Source organism: Cherax quadricarinatus, chromosome 60 (genome assembly GCF_038502225.1).
Source record: "Cherax quadricarinatus isolate ZL_2023a chromosome 60, ASM3850222v1, whole genome shotgun sequence".
Taxonomy (NCBI): Eukaryota; Metazoa; Arthropoda; class Malacostraca; order Decapoda; family Parastacidae; genus Cherax; species Cherax quadricarinatus.
The window spans coordinates 16730593-16754816 of NC_091351.1; positions in this window are offsets into that span (position 1 = coordinate 16730593).

Genomic DNA, 24224 nt, shown 5'->3' on the forward strand with positions numbered 1-24224 from the left:
AATGTGCGAGAGGTATTTTTCCGTTTTCTCCATGGTATACTGCCGTCGGGTGCTGCACTTAAGGAAAGAGGGTTGATGGTGGAGGGCGCGTGTCGGGTGTGTGGGGATGAGGAGACTGCGTTTCATGTAGTGTATTTTTGTGATAATTTGGGGAGTATCAGGGAATGGATGGGTAAGGTTCTGAGGACAGTGGGAGGAGGCGGGATATTAGTATTGAGGGCGTTAAGTTTGGACGTGGGAGGCGTCGAGGCGCCTGTGATTTTTTTTTTAGATTTTGCCACTGAAGTGGCTAGTTTATTGTGCACCCCATATCCATCCTGTGGACGGTAGCGCGAGAGCATATGGATACACAAAAGGCCTAGGAACTAGGCCCCAAAGGGTTAACAGGAATACATATGGATTTATATCTACATATCTATAGTTCACTTATCTGTTACAAGCAAATTTAGGAAATTTGCTTAGTATATCTGGTATCTTATTTTCATTAATAAGATATCTTGACATGTCACATAGGTTATTATACTGTCTGTCTCTGTATTCCTCAATAAGTGGACAATTAAGCACATAGTGTTCAAGAGAATGACCATATGCCTGATCACATAATTTACATTTAGTTTGATCATCATCTGTGTGTCTCCCAAACTGCCAGAAGTACTTATAACCAAGCCTAAGCCTGGCCACTACAACATCAGTCAGTCTGTTCACATTGCAAGTTGCTCCATAAACATACTTATCTACGTTCATGTTATCATAGTGGGTTATAGATCTACTCAGGCTTCTAACTGCATTCCTATAACAATCATTTTCATTATTTACTTCTCTCCTAATATTATTCCTAATGCTAGACACAGTTATACCAAAGTTATATTCTACATTCTCCTTCTCGATACTCTTCTTGGCTAACATATCAACTTTATCATGAAGGAGTAATCCAATGTGTGATGGGATCCATAGCAATTGTACATTAATTCCTTTGTCCCTAATTTTTGAGTATCTATACCTGGCTTCCCCAATGAGCATGTTGTTGGAGTCATTATATGAGCCAAGAGCCTTCAATGATGACATAGAATCAGTAATGATGATAGAGTCAAGCTCAGTGTCATAGGTTAGCTTTAGCGCCATTAGGATTGCAAACAATTCAGTTTGCAGTGTAGACGCCCAGTTGTTAATTCTTATGCCTAACTCAACAAATTTATTATCGTTCTTAACTAGGGAGGTGGCAACAAGAGCAGATGCAGCCCTGCCAGAAGACTCCTGTTTAGATCCATCAGTGTATATAACTTGTGATAACTTGTTACTACCAGCTAGGTGAGAAATTTCTTCTTGAGCAGTTGCTCTAACAAGAGATTTAAGGAAGGGATTACTAGCAATGAGCTTCTTGGGAGGGACTTGTAGGTATGTGATATTAAATGAACACATCTTCCATGGAGGGGTGAAATGCTCTTGTTGCCTACAGTGATACAGTTCATGCAGGTTATAAAACTTAATGCAATTGCACGTTTTCACAATCCATTTAGATCTGTGTGTATTTACCTCTAGACACTTGGTAAGATTCACTGTGACAGTGTCTGGTTCGTTTCTCAACATTCTAATACCGAGTACAGTGTTAATTTCAACAATCCTATCACTGATACTAGAAATACCAAGCTCCTTCCTCATGTTAAGAACTTTTGTAGATCTGGGACAGCCAAGAATAATCCTGAGAGCTTCATTTTGCTTTAACTCCAAGGGTCGGAGAGAACTTTCTCTAGCTAATATCAACATGGGAGCAGCATAATCAATTAAGGACCTAACATAGGCTATGTACATCATTCTCACGATTCTCACATTTGCACCATAGTTGGGATTGTAGCCAGCAACAGCTTTGAGAGCATTTAGCCTAGCTTTACATTTCTTGTTTAGTTGTGGTATAGTGGATTTGTTAAAGGGTACATCTACACCAAGATATCTGTAAGTTTTAACGTAGCTAATGATTTCACCCTGCAAATAGATGGGTGGGGGATGTCGTTTGCTTGTTAATATCTTAGTTTTAGAGGAAGATATTATGAGGCCTAGTCGATTACAAATTGCTTGAACTTCATTAAGAATGGTATTCATCTTCTTATGCCCTGTTGTATGGATCATGATATCATCAGCATAGCTTATAGCTATATGTTTAGGTGAGGCAGGTAGAGCATTTAGGAGAGCATTAATCAGAATATTAAATAGCATGGGACTAAGAACTCCTCCCTGCGGTGTACCTAAAGACATTTCTTTAGAATCACTTCTGAAGCCTTGGTAAAGGACAGAGGATACTCTATTTGACAGGTATCCTATTATCCAGCAGAGTAAGCTACCACCAATATTCATTTTGGCTAGTTCATGTAGTATAACGGTTCTGTTCGCAATATCAAATGCAGATTTTAGATCAAGAAAAGTGGTAAAACTAGTAGAGGTGTGTGCAGTGAGAAAGGTGGAAATACAGTTCTGCACACTTTTACCTTTCATGAACCCATAGAGGTAGGGGGAAAGTTGATGTCTGATTCTGTAGTACAGTCTGTTAAGCATCATTCTTTCAAAAGTTTTACAAAGACAACTAGTTAAGGAGATCGGCCTAAATGTATCAGGCTGTTGGGGCTTAGGGATAGGCACAATGAGACTATTGGTCCAGGAAGTAGGAAGAACGCCCTCAATGTAACTGAGATTATACAGTGCCAACAAAGGGTTATCAGGCACGTGCCTTAGAGTTCTGAGAATATCATAGGTTATACCATCCTCTCCAGGAGCAGTTGATCGACCTTTGGTTAATGCATTATCTAATTCATACTCGGTAAAGAGGCAATCACTCTCATCAATATTTTGGCTCATAAAATTAATCAGTTTCAACATTTCTTCAGAAGTACTCTCTAAATTTTTTCTAATATGAGATGGAAGGCTTTCATGCCTGGATGTTTTGGACCAGTCATTTATGAGGTCATTTGCTTTTTCAAGAGGAAAGGGATGAGCAACATTGCCAGTCTTTTTCCTGGTTATTTTATTTATACCTTTCCAAGCCAAACTCAAAGGGGTGGACCTATTTAATCCACTAACAAACTGTTCCCATTCCTGTTGCCTAAGTTCTTCCTTTCTATTCCTTGCATTTGTTAGTGCAGCTTGGAACGTTCTGAGTAGGTCTGGGGTTCTACATTCACGGTATGCTTTACCAATCCTCCTAGCTGCATGTGTTAGATTGCGCAGTTGTGGATCATTATAGTATTTACATTGGTTTTTATTGTTATTTATAGTGGAGGGTTTTTGTTTCCTATTCCTGCCCACTTGATCTGTGAGAACACTCTCAATAGTGGTAATTAAATCATCATTAAATTTTTGTGTGCCAATGGGCTCGTAATTCTTATACCATTGATCCAAGTGGTTAATAAAGTTGTCTCTGTGTTCTGGTTTGAGAATAAGTTTCCTCCTTCTGTATTTAGCTCCTTGATTGCTGGAGATGTGATCAAGATTGACAGTTGTTAGTCTTGGGAAGTGATCAGATAGAAGATCATCAACTATGACAGAGTCATGCATCGTATATGATGTATTAAATCCAAGACACAGATCTAGTATGCCACCATATATGTGAGTAGGCTCAGTAGCGCCCACAATTCGAACATTATCATGCTCATTTAGCAATCTCACTAGTTTAGTTCCATTGGTGTTTGTTATAGACCCACCAATATTCTTATGTCTGGCATTAAAATCTCCAAGAATGATGGTAGGTTCACTATTGATGCGATCTGGTAAAGCATCAGGTCGAAGCTGGTTCGCTGGGGCATAGAGATTAAAAATGTTTATGGAAAAATCGCCTGCATATACTTTGACACCATGATACTGCATGTTAACTCGACTCTGCAAGGAAAGGAGTGAATGTGGCAAGCTCTTTCTGACATACATCACACAACAGTTGGTTGACCTTAGGTTATACGCTGCATATCCAGGCAAGTTTGGTGGAGGTGCTCCATCTTTCAATCTACATTCCTGCAAACAGATGACATCAATATTCTTGGTTGCACTAATATGATGTAAGTCAGGCAACCGCTTCCTGATGGAAGCAATGTTCCATGAAAAGATTTGTAATGTATCCATTGTAGTGAGTTATTACAATCTCTTGCTCATAAGATGGTAAAACTATTATGCTTTGACTACAGTGTGCAGATACTTAAGAGCAAATAGCATAGTTTGTACGTCTTTATCTTCAGGACCTTTATTTTTAAGCATTTTTCGGCATTTTGGCAGCCAGTGATAAGGCAAGTCTAGAAGGCAAGAGTTGCGCCTGTGCAACGTGCAATCACGTATATAATTGCGGATTTTGTTTTTGTATCCTGGGCAATGAGAAGGAATGGGGATTGGGAGGTGCGCAAAAGGGTGTTGGCGGGGACCATTTATAGAACGTTGTGTTATAATCGGGAAATATATGGAAGTCGCTGGGACCAGGCTTTTTCAGCAGGGTACCGTAGTATGAGTGTGAGAGCATTGTTAACGTTGTGAAAGGGGGGGGGGAGTGAATTTCAGGGGATGGAACGGGCTTGTCTCCGGGGTTGGGTATGCACAACAGCTGGTTTACTGTGTGTATCTGTGTAATGCGTGGTTGAGGAAAATGTGGTTGTGTGAGTGGATGTGGTGGTGAAGTTATATGTGTTATAGATGTCTTAAGTCAGAGTCTACTGCCTTCTTTCTTTGTTGAAGTACTTGATGTACCTTTCGGCTATGGCCTGGCAAACGGGGTTTTATGTGTTTGTACTGAGCATTTTATTGCTATATTATATAATGTGTATAGCCTGTAGATGAGTGCGGAATGCTTATGGCTATTCTAGTTTTGTGGCTGACTCGTAAGACTTGTGGTAAGGCGAGTATGTGTGACTGTAGGGAACTTATGTACTGGGAGTTAGGTGAGTAAGAGTATGTACTTTGTTTTATCATGAGATTGTGATGTAGGTTCTTTCGGTTATCGATTATTTGTGTTGGTTGTGAGTAACCGATATATTTATATATTTATCATAATATTCTTCTTATTGTATTGTATAGTGCATTGGCAATATGTCCCAGTATATTATGTAAATAGTGTATACCCGAAGGGATTATGGTTTTATTTATATTATTGAACCTGCTACAGGGGTCACCTACATGTTATGTTCTTGTTGTTGTTCTTGTGTACATAGGGTTAAGATTGCCCATCTTCTTAATGTTATGTTTTGTCACAAGCGATATTTTCTAGTATAATTGTGTAACCTCTTGTGTTTGTTAATATTGTGTTTGTTATTTGCTATTGTACGTTCTGAGAGATTGTGTTTCAAAATGTGTTTATATACAATGTGTATCAACCCTAGTTTAAGGGGTTTTTATGTTAAGCTATGTATTGTATTTTAAATCAAATAAAAAAAAATGGTATAGACATCTGTAGTATCAGGCTTTAGCCAGGTTTCAGTTAGTGTAATGATGGACATATTGGCATGCAAGGAATTTAGTAATGCTAGGAGGTCATCATAATGCTTGCTTAAAGATCTGATATTGTAGTTAAAGATAGTTATGTTGTTGTTGGCTCTGAGAAGTGCCTTTGATTGTTCTGCTGTGTAGTAATTACAGTAACTGTTTGAATCATTTAAGTCATTAAATAAGAGGTTGGTATCAGGATCAATGCTTGTAATCATAAGACTTGTAGTGAATCTATAGATAGAATTAAGTAAAACATAAAGTAAATATTCTAAAGCTAAAAAAAATAGCACCTGAATTATTTAACAAATGTAAAAATAATGAGCTAAGGTAGTTTTTTAAAGCTAAAATAAAGGAGACAATATAAAAGGGACTAAAATAATTTGTGGTGAACAAATAAAGTGATGATCAAATAATGGAGCTTGGGAATATGATAGTAGGTAGTACTTTAAAGGTAATTCTTTAAAGTTAGAATTATAATATAAAATTATAATATAAAAGGGACTAATATAAGTTGTGGTGAACAATAAAGTGGTAATCAAATAAATGAGCTTTGGAGTATAGTGGCAAAATAGTGAACTTATTAACTTTAGCACCTGAGAATAGCACCTTGATTATTTTAACAATTGTGAATATATGAGCTAAGGTAGTTATATAAAGTTAAAATAAAGGAAAAAAAATATATAAAGGACTGCAATTAAGTAATGGTAAACAAGTTAAATGGACAGATAGTCACTTTGAAATAATATTGGTTTAGGAGTAAGATCTGATTTGTAATATTAAATAAGTTGAGCAGTTTATTGCACAATAAAAAGTAAAAAAAAAATGAGGTAGTTGGTACTAGCTAGCAAAAGATAGTTTTGGTACTTGCAAAAAAGTAATTGGAAGTTAGTTAGTTAGTTTAATATGTTTATTATGCACCCCATACCCATCCTGTGGGCGGTAGTCAAAAGATTACAGAGGTACATAATGGGTCCAGGGACTGGGCCTCAAAGTTTTGATAGCTGAGCAAGTTACAGAGGTAATGAATTCACAATTTACAAAGGTAATGAACTCACAATTTACAAAGATAATGAACTCCAGGTAGGTCTAGTCACAATCATGACAAGTTACAAAGGTATTTACAGATTACAGAGGTACACAATGGGTCCAGGGACCGGGCTCCAAAGTTTTGATGGCTGAACTAGGTACAAGGTAATGAACTCACAAGTTACAAAGGTAATGAACTCACAAGTTACAAAGGTAATGAATACTGTAAGAATGGTTACTTACGTTTATACATGGCTGCAATCATGAACAAATTTTAGAGTAATGAGCAATTCACACTTCCACACCCGGACACAACTGTAGTGAGTTATTGGTGCAAATGTTGATTGCTGAGTCTCTCTCTCACACACACACACACACACACACATACAAATTCATACACACACACACATAAACACACACACACACACACACACACACACACACACACACACACACACACACACACACACACACACACACATACACAAACTCATACACACACACGCACACGCAGTATGTCAGGCCCATACTGGAGTATGCAGCACCTGTTTGGAACCCGCACTTGATAAAGCACGTCAAGAAACTAGAGAAAGTACAAAGGTTTGCGACAAGGTTAGTTCCAGAGCTAAGGGGAATGTCCTATGAGGAAAGATTAAGGGAAATCGGCCTGACCACACTGGAGGACAGGAGGGTCAGGGGAGACATGATAACGACATATAAAATACTGCGTGGAATAGACAAGGTGGACAAAGACAGGATGTTTCAGGGAGGGGACACAGAAACAAGAGGCCACAATTGGAAGTTGAAGACACAAATGAGTCAGAGAGATAGTAGGAAGTATTTCTTCAGTCATAGAGTTGTAAGGCAGTGGAATAGCCTAGAAAATGACGTAGTGGAGGCAGGAACCATACACAGTTTTAAGACGAGGTTTGATAAAGCTCATGGAGCGGGGAGAGAGAGGGCCTAGTAGCAACCGGTGAAGAGGCGGGGCCAGGAGCTAGGACTCGACCCCTGCAACCACAAATAGGTGAGTACAAATAGGTGAGTACACACACACACACTCATACACACACACACACTCATACTCACACACACACACACACACACACACACACTCATACACATACACACAAACACACACACACACACACACACACACACACACACACACACACACACACACACACACACACACACACACACACACAAACACACACACACACACACACACACATGCACATATGTGGTAATGCTTTATTTACAGCTAGCAAAGTCAGGGTATTTCTCCAGAATGGTCTGTAATATACCACTGTGGATAAAATACTTAGCCATTTCTTGAACACTTCTGAGTGAGTTGTTTCTAAATTCATTAATTTTATCGCACTCCAGTACATAATGACGCAGGGTGTGACAATAATCCATCTGGCAAAGTTTACATTTCGTTTGGTCTACATCTGGTGGTGGTGATTTAACCTGCCAAAGATACTTGTAACCCAGCCGGAGCCGGGCGGTAGTGACATCCAAGAGTCTGCTTATTTTGTTGGATGCACCATAGACATGTGGCTCCTCCTGCATGATAGAATGATGATAGATGGACTCACTGGTGTCAATCTCCCTGAGCCTTAAGTCCATAAAATTCAGCTGAAGTTCTTTTCGTATTATTGTTCTCAAACTACTACCTGACAAGCCAAGATTGTAATCTACTCCCTCTTTGAAAGCATACAGCCTAGCCAATTTATCAGTTCTATCATGCATCTGAAGACCAATGTGAGATGGAATCCACAGCATGTGCACTCTGACTCCACTGTCCACAATCCTACCATACCTGTGTCTGGCTTCTGACACAAGCATGCCACAATTTATGCTTAATGAGTTGAGAGCATTTATGGATGACAGAGAATCAGTTACAATTAAACTGTCAATCTTTGATACATAGATGCATTTCAGTGCAAGGAGTATGGCAAACAGTTCTGTCTGAAGGGTAGAGGCCCAATTATTGATGCGTGCTCCAATTTCTTTAAGAGAGCCATCACTCTGTACGACAGCAGCAGCACTACCAGCTGCACCAGTGGATTGGTGAACAGAACCATCAACGTAAATAATTTGCGAGAGTGTGTGCTGTGTGACTAAGTTATCAATACAGCTTAAGGCCTCATGTTTGGCTTCAAGGCGAAGTTTTGGTTGTGATTTAAGAAGTAGTTTGGGGGGAAATGGAGGAATGGTAGTTTGGAATGGGGTAATATTCCATGGAGCGGAGAAGTGCCGCTGTTGCCTTACTTGACATAGATCATGTATCTGATTCATGCGGAGGTCGGTTCCAGTCTTTTCGATCCATCTGGAGGAGTGTTCACCAGTGCTGAGGAAAGTTTGGAGGGCTTCTGTGCAGGGGTTTGAATGAGCTTGCCTGAGCATATTAACCCCAATTAGGATATTTCTTTCAGTAACATGATCTCTGATGCTTGGAATATCAAGTTCTTTTTGCATATTTAAAATTTTGGCAGTACGAGGGCATCCTAGGATGATCCTCATTGCTTCGTTCTGCAGTTTTTCCAGCCCCCCAAGCTTCCAGTCAGACACAAGAGCAAGTAGTGGCGCAGCATAATCAACCAATGATCTAATATAAGCAAGATACATCATTTTCACAATTTTAACATTAGCACCATACCTGGGGTGAAGCCCTGCCACAACTCTAAGTGCTCTTAGTCGTTCTTTGTATTGGCAACAAAGTCTTGTTACAACAGGTCCAAGTAGTGGAACCTCAAAGCCTAGATACCTGTATCTGCTTACATATTCTAGAAGAGACCCATCATGCAATTGGATCTGACGAACTGTGCCTCTCTGTCGAGGAGGACGCCTATTGAGTATCTTTGTTTTATCAGTAGAGATTATCAACCCCAGGTCCTGACACGAGGCTAGTACATGATTAAGAATGTTTTGGGTGTTGGAGAATCCGGTGGTGTGAATCATTATATCATCAGCAAAACTAATCACATAATTATGGGGCTGACTAGGCATAGCATTAAGTAATGCATTAATTAGAATATTGAACAGTGTGGGACTGAGCACACCTCCCTGTGGGGTTCCTAATTCAAAGTCTTTAGTTACACTTCTATGTCCCTGGAACAACACAGACGATTTTCTGTTGGACAGGTAGCCTTTAATCCAGCGGAGAAGCCATCCTCCAACATCCATTCTGGCAAGTTCACTAATTATTACATGTCGGTTGGCTACATCGAAAGCGGATTTAAGGTCAAGGAAGGTAGTGTAGGAGCTGTCAGTGTGCAGGGTGAGAGAGGTGGCTATGTAATGATGCACGCTCCTTCCATGCATGAAACCATGTAACCGGGGAGACAAAAATTGTTTGATTCTGTACATGAGACGATTAAGAATCATTCTCTCAAATGTTTTACACAAGCAGCTAGTAAGAGATATTGGGCGAAATGCATTTTGTTGATTGGGCTTAGGAATTGGAATGATGAGGCTGTTGGTCCAAGATTGAGGGAGCTCCCCAGTTACATAGCTCATATTATATAATTCAAGTAATGGATTACCTGGTACTCGACACAGCAATCTGAGTATGTTGTAAGTAATACCATCCTCACCAGGCGACGTGGAGTTGCCCTTAGTTAGCGCTGCATCAAGTTCATAATTAGTGAAAGGAATATACACTGCACACACAATAAAAAGTGACTAAAAAAACAAGTAGTGGTAAACTAAATTAAATGGACAGGTAAGAACAATGAATAATATTAATTTGGAGTAAGATTTGACTTGTAACATAAAATTATGAGCAATTAATAGCAGTAAGAAAGAAGTAAAAAAGTATTGGAAGTAGTAAGCATTAGCTTGTGATGAAAAAAATAATAAAAATAATAATGCACAATATAATAGTAAGGTACACTATATGCACCACACGTATATATGTATTAAGGGCACCTATCTAATCTGTTACAGAAATGTCAGCTTTTCTAAGGAAGGTAGAGAAATCGTGTTCGTTTGAGATGGTATATTGTTGTCCTGTTGATGTTTTCCTTACTAGTATTTTCCCATCTCGCGTGAAACACTGATGTATTTTGTTTTCCTGTTTAAGTTTTCTCAGCCTGAACAGAAGGTTTTGACATTTTCTTGTTAGACACTCATTTATGTACACTCCATTTTTCATTGTAATTGCTGATTTAATTAGGTCCTTTCTTTTATCGTATGAATGAAGTCTGATCATTATACTGTGTTTACTTCCTGGTTTTCCTAACAAACGTGTTTCTTTGATTTCATTGTTTTGCACGATGACTTGTACGTGGTCCTGTATTATCCTGACAGCAGTTTCTTTGCACTGAGCTTGTGTTATGTCACTTGGAATGTGTGGACTGTTTATTATAACTGCATCAGACAACTTATCTTGTTCAGTTTTGTCGTCTTTGAAATCAAGGTATTCATTTAGTCGAGTGTGTATGTTCTGATTCCAGTCCTTGATTGCTTCTTCAACCTTCATATTTATTGTAGTTATTTGTTCGGTGTGACTGGCTATAGCTGCTTTCAGAGTATTTTCTGTGTCAACACTTCCCGATGTAATCTTCTCTTCAAGGTTTTGGATCTTGTTCTCGAGGTTCGTTATCTTGGATTCTCGTCGCTCGAGTGTTGCTTTGATATCTTTGATTTCGTTTTCTAGAGCAACGATGTAGTCCTTGATATTGTCAGGAATAATCATACCTGAGTAATCATGGGTGAATCCTTTGAAGGGAGTGGAGTTGGAGGGGGAGTCAGCCATGTTTGTTGTTGTTGTTGTTCCCTGGGTGGCGGCGGTTAGGGGGGGTTGATGATACACCGGCGTCCTGCTGGGTAGACAAGTTGAGTTCTAGGGTCCTTGCTGTTATTCTTTTATTACTGATGTTGTTTCTTCTGCGATATCCTTTCATAGTATCACTGAAGTAGATACTGTGTAGCAATGGAGAAGGCTTGTTTTCTCGGAGCTTGGGTTAAGTGGTTGTCTGGCAGCGGAGGCAGTGTTTGGGTTAGCAGGGCTGTCTTCCTTAGATCTTCTATTTTTGTCAAGATTTGGGTTACATTCTTAGTATTCTTGGGTCATTTTGTGGTCTACGTGGGTTCATGTAGTTGAACTTTCACTTAGGCCATCACAAGTTTTGATGAGCGATGTTTTTTGAGGAAGAAGAGCTGGTAGGATGCCGCTGCTGCCACTGCCGCTTCAAATGATTTAATATGGAAGATAACGCTGACCAAATGATGCCGGAAGATGAAATCATAGTAAGACCTACTAGGAGAACAGCCACTCAAGCCAGAACCGGCTGGAATCGTCTCCTAAAGGAAGGAGCAATTTGAGTCATTTAGCAATGAACTCCACCCGGCCGCAGTGTGGAAAATACTGTATATTTTCCGGAAATACAGTAATTTATATGTAAATAGATGCCCTATATTGTATTTAATAAAAGTGTATTTTTAAAAAGAGGAGTCGCCATTTTGGTTTGAATGAGCCAAGTAAACGTTAGTGTAATGGGAAGAATTTTTCGTGCTCTAGAGGTTAAAATGGGCTGACACCTCTCAAATAGGAGGCAAAATTGTTGGATGTGCATTCCTGCATAACTTGAGATATCAGGCGACTTGACAAGACAGCTCCAGGAACCTCAGATAAGTCTGTTATGTTATAACTCTGGCCAGTTGTTATTTTCATGTATAGACAGTGAGGTTTTCTGAGTATGATACACATTAATCTCCAGTCAAATTGGTGAGTGTTATGATTAAGATATATTCTCCTTCTGTTGTATAAATGTGTGTATATATATATATATATATATATATATATATATATATATATATATATATATATATATATATATATATATATATATATATATATATAATATTTTTAATATACAGTCCACAAATTTATATATTTACCAGAATTCCTGGTGATGTATCTTTTATTTATTATTAATAGGTCCAGAGCAACTTGTGGATATGACAGTGGAAGGTATCGAAGGGGGACATTTTTTTGCGACCTAGGTGTCCCAAATTCCTACTTGTCTAACTTATAAATAATAATTATCTTTGTTTATTTACTGTTATGTATTTAATGATACATTCAGATAAATGCAATTTTTCCACAACTGTATTTCTGGAAAATATATACAGTATTTTACACATATGTACTGTTTTGCTTTGTGCATACAGTGCATCTGATTAATGTGAGTTTCTGAAACATTTTGTGTGTACGTGTGTGTGTGAGTGTGTGTGTGTGTGTGTGTGTGTGTGTGTGTGTGTGTGTGTGTGTGTGTGTGTGTGTGTGTGTGTGTGTGTGTGTGTGTGTGTGTACTCACCTAGTTGTACTCACCTAGTTGAGGTTGCAGGGGTCGAGTCCAAGCTCCTGGCCCCGCCTCTTCACTGGTCGCTACTAGGTCACTCTCCCTGAACCATGAGCTTTATCGTACCTCTGCTTAAAGCTATGTATGGATCCTGCCTCCACTACATCGCTTCCCAAACTATTCCACTTACTGACTACTCTGTGGCTGAAGAAATACTTCCTAACATCCTTTTGATTCATCTGTGTCTTTAGCTTCCAACTGTGTCCCCTTGTTACTGTGTCCAATCCTGGAACATCTTGTCTTTGTCCACCTTGTCAATTCCTCTCAGTATTTTGTATGTCGTTACCATGTCCCCCCTATCTCTCCTGTCCTCCAGTGTCGTCAGGTTGATTTCCCTTAACCTCTCCTCGTAGGACATACTTCTTAGCTCTGGGACTAGTCTTGTTGCAAACCTTTGCACTTTCTCTAGTTTCTTTACGTGCTTGGCTAGGTGTGGGTTCCAAACTGGTGCCGCATACTCCAATATGGGCCTAACGTACACGGTGTACAGGGTCCTGAACGATTCCTTATTAAGATGTCGGAATGCTGTTCTGAGGTTTGCCAGGCGCCCATATGCTGCAGCAGTTATTTGGTTGATGTGCGCTTCAGGAGATGTGCCAGGTGTTATACTCACCCCAAGATCTTTTTCCTTGAGTGAGGTTTGTAGTCTCTGGCCCCCTAGACTGTACTCCGTCTGCGGTCTTCTTTGCCCTTCCCCAATCTTCATGACTTTGCACTTGGTGGGATTGAACTCCAGGAGCCAATTGCTGGACCAGGTCTGCAGCCTGTCCAGATCCCTTTGTAGTTCTGCCTGGTCTTCGATCGAGTGAATTCTTCTCATCAACTTCACGTCATCTGCAAACAGGGACACCTCAGAGTCTATTCCTACCGTCATGTCGTTCACAGATACCAGAAACAGCACTGGTCCTAGGACTGACCCCTGTGGGACCCCGCTGGTCACAGGTGCCCACTCTGACACCTCGCCACGTACCATGACTCGCTGCTGTCTTCTTGACAAGTATTCCCTGATCCATTGTAATGCCTTCCCTGTTATCCCTGCTTGGTCCTCCAGTTTTTGCACCAATCTCTTGTGTGGAACTGTGTCAAACGCCTTCTTGCAGTCCAAGAATATGCAATCCACCCACCCCTCTCTCTCTTGTCTTACTGCTGTCACCATGTCATAGAACTCCAGTAGGTTTGTGACACAGGATTTCCCGTCCCTGAAACCATGTTGGCTGCTGTGTGTGTGTGTGTGTGTGTGGGTGTACTCACCTATTTGTACTCACCTATTTGTGGTTGCAGGGGTCGAGTCCTAGCTCCTGGCCCCGCCTCTTCACCGGTTGCTACTAGACCCTCTCTCTCCCCGCTCCATGAGCTTTATCAAACCTCGTCTTAAAACTGTGTATGGTTCCTGTCTCCACTACGTCATTTTCTAGGCTATTCCACTGCCTTACAACTCTATGACTGAAGAAATACTTCCTACTATCTCTCTGACTCATTTGTGTCTTCAACTTCCAATTGTGGCCTCTTGTTTCTGTGTCCCCTCCCTGGAACATCCTGTCCTTGTCCACCTTGTCTATTCCACACAGTATTTTATATGTCGTTATCATGTCTCCCCTGACCCTCCTGTCCTCCAGTGTCGTCAGGCCGATTTCCCTTAATCTTTCTTCATAGGACATTCCCCTTAGCTCTGGAACTAACCTTGTTGCAAACCTTTGTACTTTCTCTAGTTTCTTGACGTGCTTTATCAAGTGCGGGTTCCAAACAGGTGCTGCATACTCCAGTATGGGCCTGACATACACGGTGTACAGTGTCTTGAATGATTCCTTACTAAGGTGTCGGAATGCTGTTCTCAGGTTTGCCAGGCGCCCATATGCTGCAGCAGTTATCTGATTGATGTGTGCTTCCGGAGACATGCTCGGTGTTATACTCACCCCAAGATCTTTCTCCTTGAGTGAGGTTAGCAGTCTTTGGCCACCTAGCCTATACTCTGTCTGTGGTCTTCTGTGCCCTTCCCCTATCTTCATGACTTTGCATTTGGCAGGATTAAATTCGAGAAGCCATTTGCTGGACCAGGTGTCCAGTCTGTCCAGGTCTCTTTGAAGTCCTGCCTGGTCCTCATCAGATTTAATTCTCCTCATTAACTTCACATCATCTGCAAACAGGGACACTTCTGAGTCTAACCCTTCCGTCATGTCGTTCACATATACCAAAAATAGCACTGGTCCTAGGACCGACTGTGTGTGTGTGTGTGTGTGTGTGTGTGTGTGTGTGTGTGTGTGTGTATCCCTTTCTATTGTATTGAGCCTTTGTCATGGGTCAGACGTTATGTAATACTTTATATATGTATGATTCGATTCTTTTTAAAGTTTATAATTATGGTCTGACATTGTCCTCATCGCCTCCGAGCCGTGTGGACGAGCTGCGCAGACGCTCCTGTTTGAGTTTGTTTTTGCGCAATTTACCTGATTGAGCTGCCCCTAGCGTTGGTTGGTGGAAACTTTATTTTCTCCAACATGGCGCTGAATAGCAGAAGAAGAATCAACACTGTCTGCATTGAGATGATCCGTGGTGCTGTCACGGGATCCAGCATGGATTTATTATTACCAGCGATCATTCGCGATACCTATGGTATAGCAAATGAGGAGATAAGTGGTGTCGCACTCAATGGAACGACAAGAATCTTCGTTAAAATGACGTCTGCACGAGTCTACGAGGCGGTGGTCGACAAGTATCAGGAGACCATCATACCGGTTAATGCAGCTGTGTCGGTGAGACTCCATGATGTATCTCGACATTACACTTGGGTGAAAATAAGGAATGTGCCTTTTGAGGCGACTGATTTTGATATTACCAGTGAACAGCGTACTTATGGGACGGTTCACGTAGCCACAGCAGGGAGATGGGCAACTGGACCGTATGCAGGTGCGCTGGAAGGTACATATACTGTTAAAATGACTCTTCGACACCCTATTCCTTCATATGTTGTGTTGAAGGAATTACGGACTCAAGTCTATGTAACGTATGCGGGGCAACAACGTACGTGTCGGCTATGTGGGTCATATGACCACATCGCGGCACAGTGTGGGAAACGAAGTGGGTACCCGGCACAACAGCAAAGGCAACAGCAGCCAGTGGGCGAGGTAGGCGATGAGCGAGAACAGTCTCTTGCTACACCGCCCCAACAACGGTTGTCATGGAGTGAGGGGGTGGACAAAGAAAAGGAGCTTGAATCGCCAGTTGTAACGCTACAAGGAGAATCTCAGTCATTGGACATACATAAGGTTTTTGAGGAGAGACTACCTAATATGGGTGAAGAAGTGGCGGCGTCTTTGGTAAAGGCGTTGGATGACTTGTTAGAGGAATCGGTCCTAGATCAGGTGGAAGACCCAGGCTTAGTTCTGGGGACGGCTGTGAATGAAGGTATGGCAGGAGATGACGGTTTGTCGACGAGAGAGTCTAAAGGATTGAAGGTGCATGCAGTAGAGGTGGAGGTGCATCAGGACGGTGCTTCAGATGTCAAAATGCAGGTGGAGGGTGGGACACGAAAGAGGACTGCAGCATCATCGGATTCTAATGATGTGCTCACTCCTGCCCAACGCCCTGGGAAAAAGTCTTGGGTGGAGGTACAGCAGAGAGGGAATGGTGAACCCAAGGATCAAGGGATTGCAAAGGTGATTCCCAGTAAAGGGGGGAGGGACAGAGGTGCTGCAAAACGAACTGGGGTAAAGTCAATGCCGGGGACAAAAGGAAAACCCATTTGTTGAATTCAAGTGTTTTACTATAAATATTAACGGGTTGAGAGCTGAGAGGAAGCTTAAGTGGTTTAATGAGTATTTGGTGCGACTTGGTGTGAATGTGGTATTCTTACAGGAACATAATTTTAGGCCTGGTTATGAGTTGGATATGAGTGGTTATAATGTGTACATGGAACATGCGACACGTTTGAAAGGTGGGGCAGCCATTTTGGTAAAGGAAACTAGCCTGTTTATAATAAGGCGTAGTGAAGGGGGGGAGGGGAGGGTAATTAGAGTGGATGGAACCTGGGGTAGGGTTCCCATTAGTTTAGTATGTGTATATGGCCCGGCTGAGGGTGACGTGAGTATTAAAACTAAATTTGTTCAGGACGTACTGGTCTATTTTTTACGTGGTTTACCGAATGTTGCAATAATAGGCGGAGATTGGAATTGCGTGATACGTCGTAAAGATGTGGAGCCTAGAGGTGCGGGGTGTTGTTTGGGTATATTGGGGGATATATTGACCGGGGTGGGGTTAAAGGATGTGTGTGGGGGGGAGGGATGGTAAGGCATACCTTCATTAAACGAGGTTATGCGGCGAGGTTGGACCGAATGTACATGCCTTGTGCGGTTACTGTGCGGAGGGTGAATGTGATAGATGTGGTTTTTTCGGATCATAGAGGAGTTGTAATAGATGTGGATATTGAGGGTGTGCCTCGGAGGGGTCCATCATTTTGGAAATTGAATGTAAAGTTATTAAAGGAAGAGGATAGTCTTTTGTCTTTTGGACATATGTGGGATCGTTTAGTGGTAGAAGCACCAGGGGATGTTGCCATGGTTAATTGGTGGGAAACGATAGCTAAAAACGTATTAAGGAATATTATATTAATCGAGGGACGAGATATAATCAGTTACAATACGGTTTTCAAAAATATTTAGATGGGCAGTTGCGCGAATGTTATGCACAAAATAATGCTAATTATCCTGTTATTGAAATTGAAAGTTTGAAGGAAAATATCCGGAATTTACAAAATGAGAGGTTTGATGGGGAAAGGCTTAAGGGCGGGATTGAGGAGGTTTTGTGGGGAGCTCGGCCGTCGGCATGTGTGTTGCGGAGTCAACACACACGTCGCAAGGCAATGGAGTTAATGGGGTTGAATGTTCAGGTAGGTATGCAAGGGTATAAAGTAGACCAGGTGTTGATGACAACTGAGGGTATGAGTGGGTATATTGATGCTTGGGTTAAGTTGAAAACGCAAAGTGTGGGAATAAGCAAAATAGCATTACAGTCAATTGGAAGGTTTGTGCAGTGTGAGTTGACAGAGCATGATCGATTCGTTTTGGAAGGGCCGATAACGGAGTGTGAGACATGGGAAGCTTTATCCGGGGCGCAATTAGGTAAGGCACCAGGAATTGATGGGTTGCCCAGTGACTTTTATCTTCAAAATTGGAGCGTTTTAAAAGGGTTTTTGGTAAGATTATTCAATATCCTTAAGCGGGATCGGGTTTTAGGGGCACAGCAACGGATGGCTGTGGTCGTTCTAGTGCCTAAAGGTGAGCCATTAACAGTCAAAGACTATCATGCTATTTCGTTATTGTGTGGTGATTATAAGATTTTTGCAAGAATTTTAGCTAACAGAATAAAAAAGGTCCTGGGTAAAGTGATTAATAAGGGACAATATGGGGTACTGGGAAGATCTATGTATGATGGGCATGGGTTGATTAGAAGTTTTATTGAAGAAAGAGTAAAATTGGGAGGGGGGGGGGTGTTGGCTATAGATTGGGAGGCGGCATATGATAGTGTAGAAAGGGAAGCGTTATGGAAGATTATGAGATGGCAGGGGTTTGGAGAGGAAATTATATCATGGGCCAAATTAATGTATCAAGATGCATCCTTGCGGGTGCAGGTAAATGGAAGGTTAGGAGAACAAATTCAGATGAGAAGGGGTCTACGTCAAGGTTGTCCCCTTTCACAAATATTTTTTGCGTGTTTACAGGATCCCTTTTATAGAGGAATTAGGGTCTTATTGGCAGCAAATGGGGTTTGTGACGAAAGGGGTGGGGGGCTGGCATTGTTGGATATGTTGATGACACAACGATTTTAGTAAGTGGTAACAGGGATTTGCCTCAGGTGGAAAAGTTAGTAAACGTTTTTGAAAAGGCTTCTGGCTTGTCAATTAATAAGGAGAAAATGAAGTATATGGATCTTGGGGATGGGTTAAGTGAGGAATGTGAAGTAGTTGAAAGGTGGAAAAAGGTGGACCAATTACTGATATGTGGGATCGTTTATGTAAGTGATATCAAGTTAGCACAACAAATAAATTCAGTGCGTATTGCAGATGGTGTACTGAAGCGCCTCAGTGGTTTACGAGCTGCACACTTAACTTTGCATCAAAGAGTAATTACAACGAATGTCCTATTATATAGTAAACTTTGGCATGTAGCAGCATGTTACGTTGGTTTGTCCCTTATTACTTTGATAGTAAGGTTCTCACTACATGTTCTAGTGTGGGGTAGCTTTTTACTTAACGGCCTTATCTGTCTAGGGGTAATACTTACATTATGGCTGATCATCCTGAGTGTCTCTGATATCCTCTCACCAGCCCTCTTCACAGGTTATGTAAACTACTACTATAAAAATATAACTGTATTCTCAATAGATATGTACAGAATATACAATTACAGCCTAACAAAGATCTACACACTCCATAGCTGTTCTCCACATGGTGTTTTCCAACAACTTTTGTCCTTCTCTCTTCTTGACATAATTCTGGGCTAACCAGTGTTTTGACACACTTTAGTCACCCTGGGTATGGTGGCCACAACTTAAATTATAAAAACTCACCCCCTGGAGCACACACAATGCCCCAAAAGATAGAAGAAGGACCCAGAGATCCTGCCAGGTTGAAGGTCAGCCACAGAGAGAGAGCCTCAGTGAGAGGGAGAGAGAGAAAGACTAGCTAAGCTCCTCCCACCAAAACAAAAGACTGTTGCCAAGCACAATTCTCCAGTTACCACAATTCTACCACCCTTAATTTTACTTTTACAAAAAGAAATACAACTTTATAAACTACTTATTTAAATTGTGTGTTTATGTGTCTATAGTATAACCTATTATATTGAGAAAAATAGGCTTGATCCAGCTGCCTCTCAGTCATAAGGATGATCAGCCCTTATGACATTTAGAACTGAGTCCCCATCAATTCAATATAATTAGGTATTCCAGAGTAACTGTTACTTATAAATACATGTTGGGTCCTATAGCCCCATAACACCCCCACCTCCAGACGAAGTCTCACAAAAGCTAGCCGTGTCCCTCAGGATACGGCTAGTAAAAGGTATATTACTTAAGTCTGAAGGCGGTAAACAAGACTACTAGAAATGCTACATATTTCCCAGCACCATAACTACTCTTCACTTTACTGTTATTTACAACAGATTGCAGAATTTTTTAGAAAAGCATTTTAACCATACCCATACTCAAGGGTGTAACTATTTACAATTTTAGTGACTTTTAAACAATACACATTACAATGCAAAAATTGCACACAATGCCCACTGTGAAAGCCCGCACCAACAGGCCTGTGCCTCTGCTGCGGTAATCCAGCAAGCAACTGGTACTCCAGGGTGGCATCTTCCTGATCAGGAGACGAGAGTAGAGCCAAACCCAGAGCAGTCAGGTGTACACCAGGCAGGAAACTTCACAAAACATGTCAAGGTGTCTCTTACTTGGTGGCCGAACCAAACAGTGAGACTTCCAGTCAACACTCACGATCCTTAACATGGTCAGGCACTCAAGCCCATCTTCCGAGGTCCCACTCCACACAGATCCTCCAAACTTATGAAGAGGAGGCTGACATAGAACATGAAGGGGTCCAAGGGACCACAAAGGCAAATCGTCGGGCCGTTTTGTATATAGAGCACACCAAGACACAACATCACATACCTTCCTGAACGTCTCATGTTACCGAAGGTTGTCAACCACTGCCTCAACTCACATTTACGTACACCCTGACCCTCGTCACACTTTTGGCTCTGACTCGACTCCTTCACAGTCAGATGGCTGGTAGAGAGTACTCAGGCTCGCCGAGAGTCCACCACTGCAAAAACAACAAGGTCAGCACATGACAAACACTATGTACAAAGTACGCACCATGCATCTACATGAAACATCTAGAGAGAGCATCAGCAACCACATTCTCTGAGCCTTTTATATATTTGACTTCCAAATTAAAAGGCTGTAGGAACAAAGCCCATTTTAAGAGTCTGATTTTAGTCACTATACACAGGAACAGGATGAAGAGATTCTGAGACATGTACAAATGCTGAATAGCCAGCCCCAAAATGAAAATTTTATTTCCTGTGGTAAAATGTTGACATTTAAACTTAGAAGGTTGTTCATTGATAGTAACAGTTCTGGAACCTCTCGCAGTACAATAACAAACACCAAAGACATCTCTTTGCACCCAGGTTGGATACATCAAGTTTACACAAATACCATCACGTTCCATCTCACACACAAATTTTAAGCACACAATGAACACAATTTGCATTACACACATTAAAATGGTACTGGAACACAGGCCATGGAAATCACATCTTCCTGCCCTATATTTTAGTTTATTTAAAATGTTTGCATCTCTTAGTGCATAAGTATCAATCTTTCTAATCCTGTAAACCTTAGTTGTTAAATGTACTTTGTGGTAGTCAGTGTTTATGCCCAGGGTGCCATCTAATTTGGGAACCATGAAGCATGGGAATGCCCACTGACTCTCACTAAGCACTACAAACTGGTGTTGGAAGAATTTCACTTCTTCCTCCATCTCCAATTTTTCATACAGATTTTTCCCACACAAAAATTGTTGAATTGGCTCAGCTTCCTTAACAATCTCTTCATGGAGTTTCAACTTTTCCTCATTACTGACATCCCAAACTTTTATAAAGTTCCAAGGTGGCTGAGCCAACTCTCCAACATTTTTCTCATTAAAACCAAGCATGCATTTCCCAAAATCTTTTACACACATGTTATTTCTTAAATACACTTTTGGTATTTCATACAGATTATTGTTTTGCAGCCCTTTACATTCCATTAAAACATTGGTCTCTCTGAATTTTTGACATAACTTCAAACCCTTTAACCGGTTACTGTGTACACTATACTCATTCTTTTCTTGCTTCGGGGTGTGGGTTTTATATCTAACCCCTGGGAACTACCCCCACAACATGTTCAGCTCACAGCAACATGCCATACAGATTTTCACATGAATTGGCTCCAGTATCAGCACTTCCTCTCCAGCCTCCTGAGTATCATGGTCCACATTATGGTCCCACATCATCATCCTGGTCTGGTTGATGGGCACGTTCACTGGTACCATCCACCTCATACGAGCCAAACAGTGTCTGAAACTGAGAAAAAGCTCCGAGGGGGGAGCATCACCATCCTCCCCAAGCCAATAGCTCAGAGATTCCAGAGTGCTTCCCCACTCAGCAAATACAAAGAAAGGGATCCTCTTATCCCAGTTGTTAGTATTGTCTATACCATAGGCTTGCATCATTGTCTTGAGGGTTTGATGTAATTTCTCTATTTCCCCTTGAGATGGAGAGTGATACACAGTTGAACACTGAGGCTCTACTTTTAGTCCCTTCAAAACATTTCTGAAAGACTTTGAGGTAAAGTTAGGCCCTTGGTCTTTTTGCACTGCTTGAGGAAAACAAACATGAAAAAAGAACTTCATCAAAACCCTTAAGACTACATGAGCAGTTATCTTATGCAGAGGGACTGCTTCCAGGTACCTGGTAGTGGAGCAAATTATTGTTAGTAAATAATTATTTCCCATTCTGGTCCTTGGGAGTGGGCCAACGACATCCACTAGCAGCTTGCTGAAGGGTTCACCTGGTGCTGAAATCGGCTGAAGGGTAACAGGTTTAATGCTTTGATTAGGTTTCCCTATAATTTGGCAGGCATGACAGGTCTTTATATAATCTCCCACCGTCTCCCACAGCCGAGGCCAGAAGAAGTGCCTGGAAACCCTGGATACTGTTTTAGCAATACCTAGGTGTCCACCTAGGGGTGTGTCATGCACTAAGCTAAGAACATGGTTTCTATAAGGCTCAGGCACCACGACCTGGTGACAAAAACTTGGCTCTCCTTCTACTGGTACTGCAACCGAAGGTGCCTTCTTCATGAGTATACCTTTCCTGAAATAGAAGCATTTATTTAAACGTAAAGATTCCTCCTCAGTCACAGCCGAGGCTCTGATCGACTTAAGTGTGTCATCACACCCCTGTGCAGCAATTAACTGCATCATAGTAGGCCCAATCTCCCTCACACTACTACCTTGATCTCTGCACCGATTAGACTCAACTCGGGTTGTGGTATCCTTTTCTTTAGTTGACTGCAGTTCAACATCAGAAAATAGAGTTTCCAAACCTAAGTCCTCACCATCCCGAGACATACTTCGTGTGATGGCACCAACAGGAAAAAGGTCTGGCAGGGTCTCCCTAGCCTTCTTCTCCCAAACTTTGGGGCCTGGTTGCCCCCATACTAGTGGTTCTTCACTGTCTAACAGGCCCATAACATTATTCCCTAATAAGAGGTCGACCCCTTCGAAGGGAATTTCATCTGAGATACCTACAGGGAGATAGCCAACTTGGTATGCAGATTCTACCCATAATTTGTGTACTGGTGTCCTTATGGTTGAACCCGTAATACCCTTCAATAATATATCTACTCCAGTATAGGTATCCTTAGACACTGGCAGCACTCCAGCACGTAGCAAGGAGTAGGTGCTACATCCATCTCTCAAGGACACTATGTTCTCAACCCTACCCACATCCTTATGCAAAGCAACTGTGGACTTACTAGAAAATACCTGCATCCTGGGGTCTAGACCCAAAGGTTCCTCCTCACCTTGCCTTGAAGACCTAATGCAGGCAACTGGATGTATCTCTGCAGTTAGAGTCCTCTGGGGTGGTTCCTCCCTTTCCTGATCTCGCCGCCTTGACCAGCAAAACTTTTGTGTGTGTCCAGTTTTGTTACAGTAGTAACAGGCATAACTCTTAAAGGTATTTTTACCATTTGGTGTAGGACTGGTACTGTTTACTCGAGGACCTGAAAAATTATCTGATTGTCTAGGTAAACTTTGAACTCCAGCTGACTTACCTTTTCCTTCTATTTTAGAGGGCACATCAGCCTTCATTTGTCCCTGAAAATTCTTGTCCCACTTACCTTTATGACCATAGGACTTGGAATAAGGTTTAGAATGAGTGGGGAAATTTTCAGAAGTATGACTGTTTTTACTTACCAATTCCCTGCGAGCCAAGAATCGGTCACCTAGATCCAGTGCTTCTGAAAGATTATCTGGGTTTTTGTCCTCTAAATATTCTCTGAGGTCAACAGGGATTGTATTGTACAATTCCTCATGAACCATCAGATCTACTAATTTGTTATAGTCTTTATTAACTCCTTTGGAACAAACCCATTTCTTAAAAAGGAACAGTTTCTCATTCCCAAACTCAGTTAAGGTCTGCCCATCCCGAAATTTTTGATTCCTGAACTTTTGTCTATATTTCTCAGGTATCATTTGGTATGCAAGCAATACTTCCTCTTTAATCTTATCATAATCAGAAAAATTTTGCCCCTCCAGAGTCTCTACTCCCT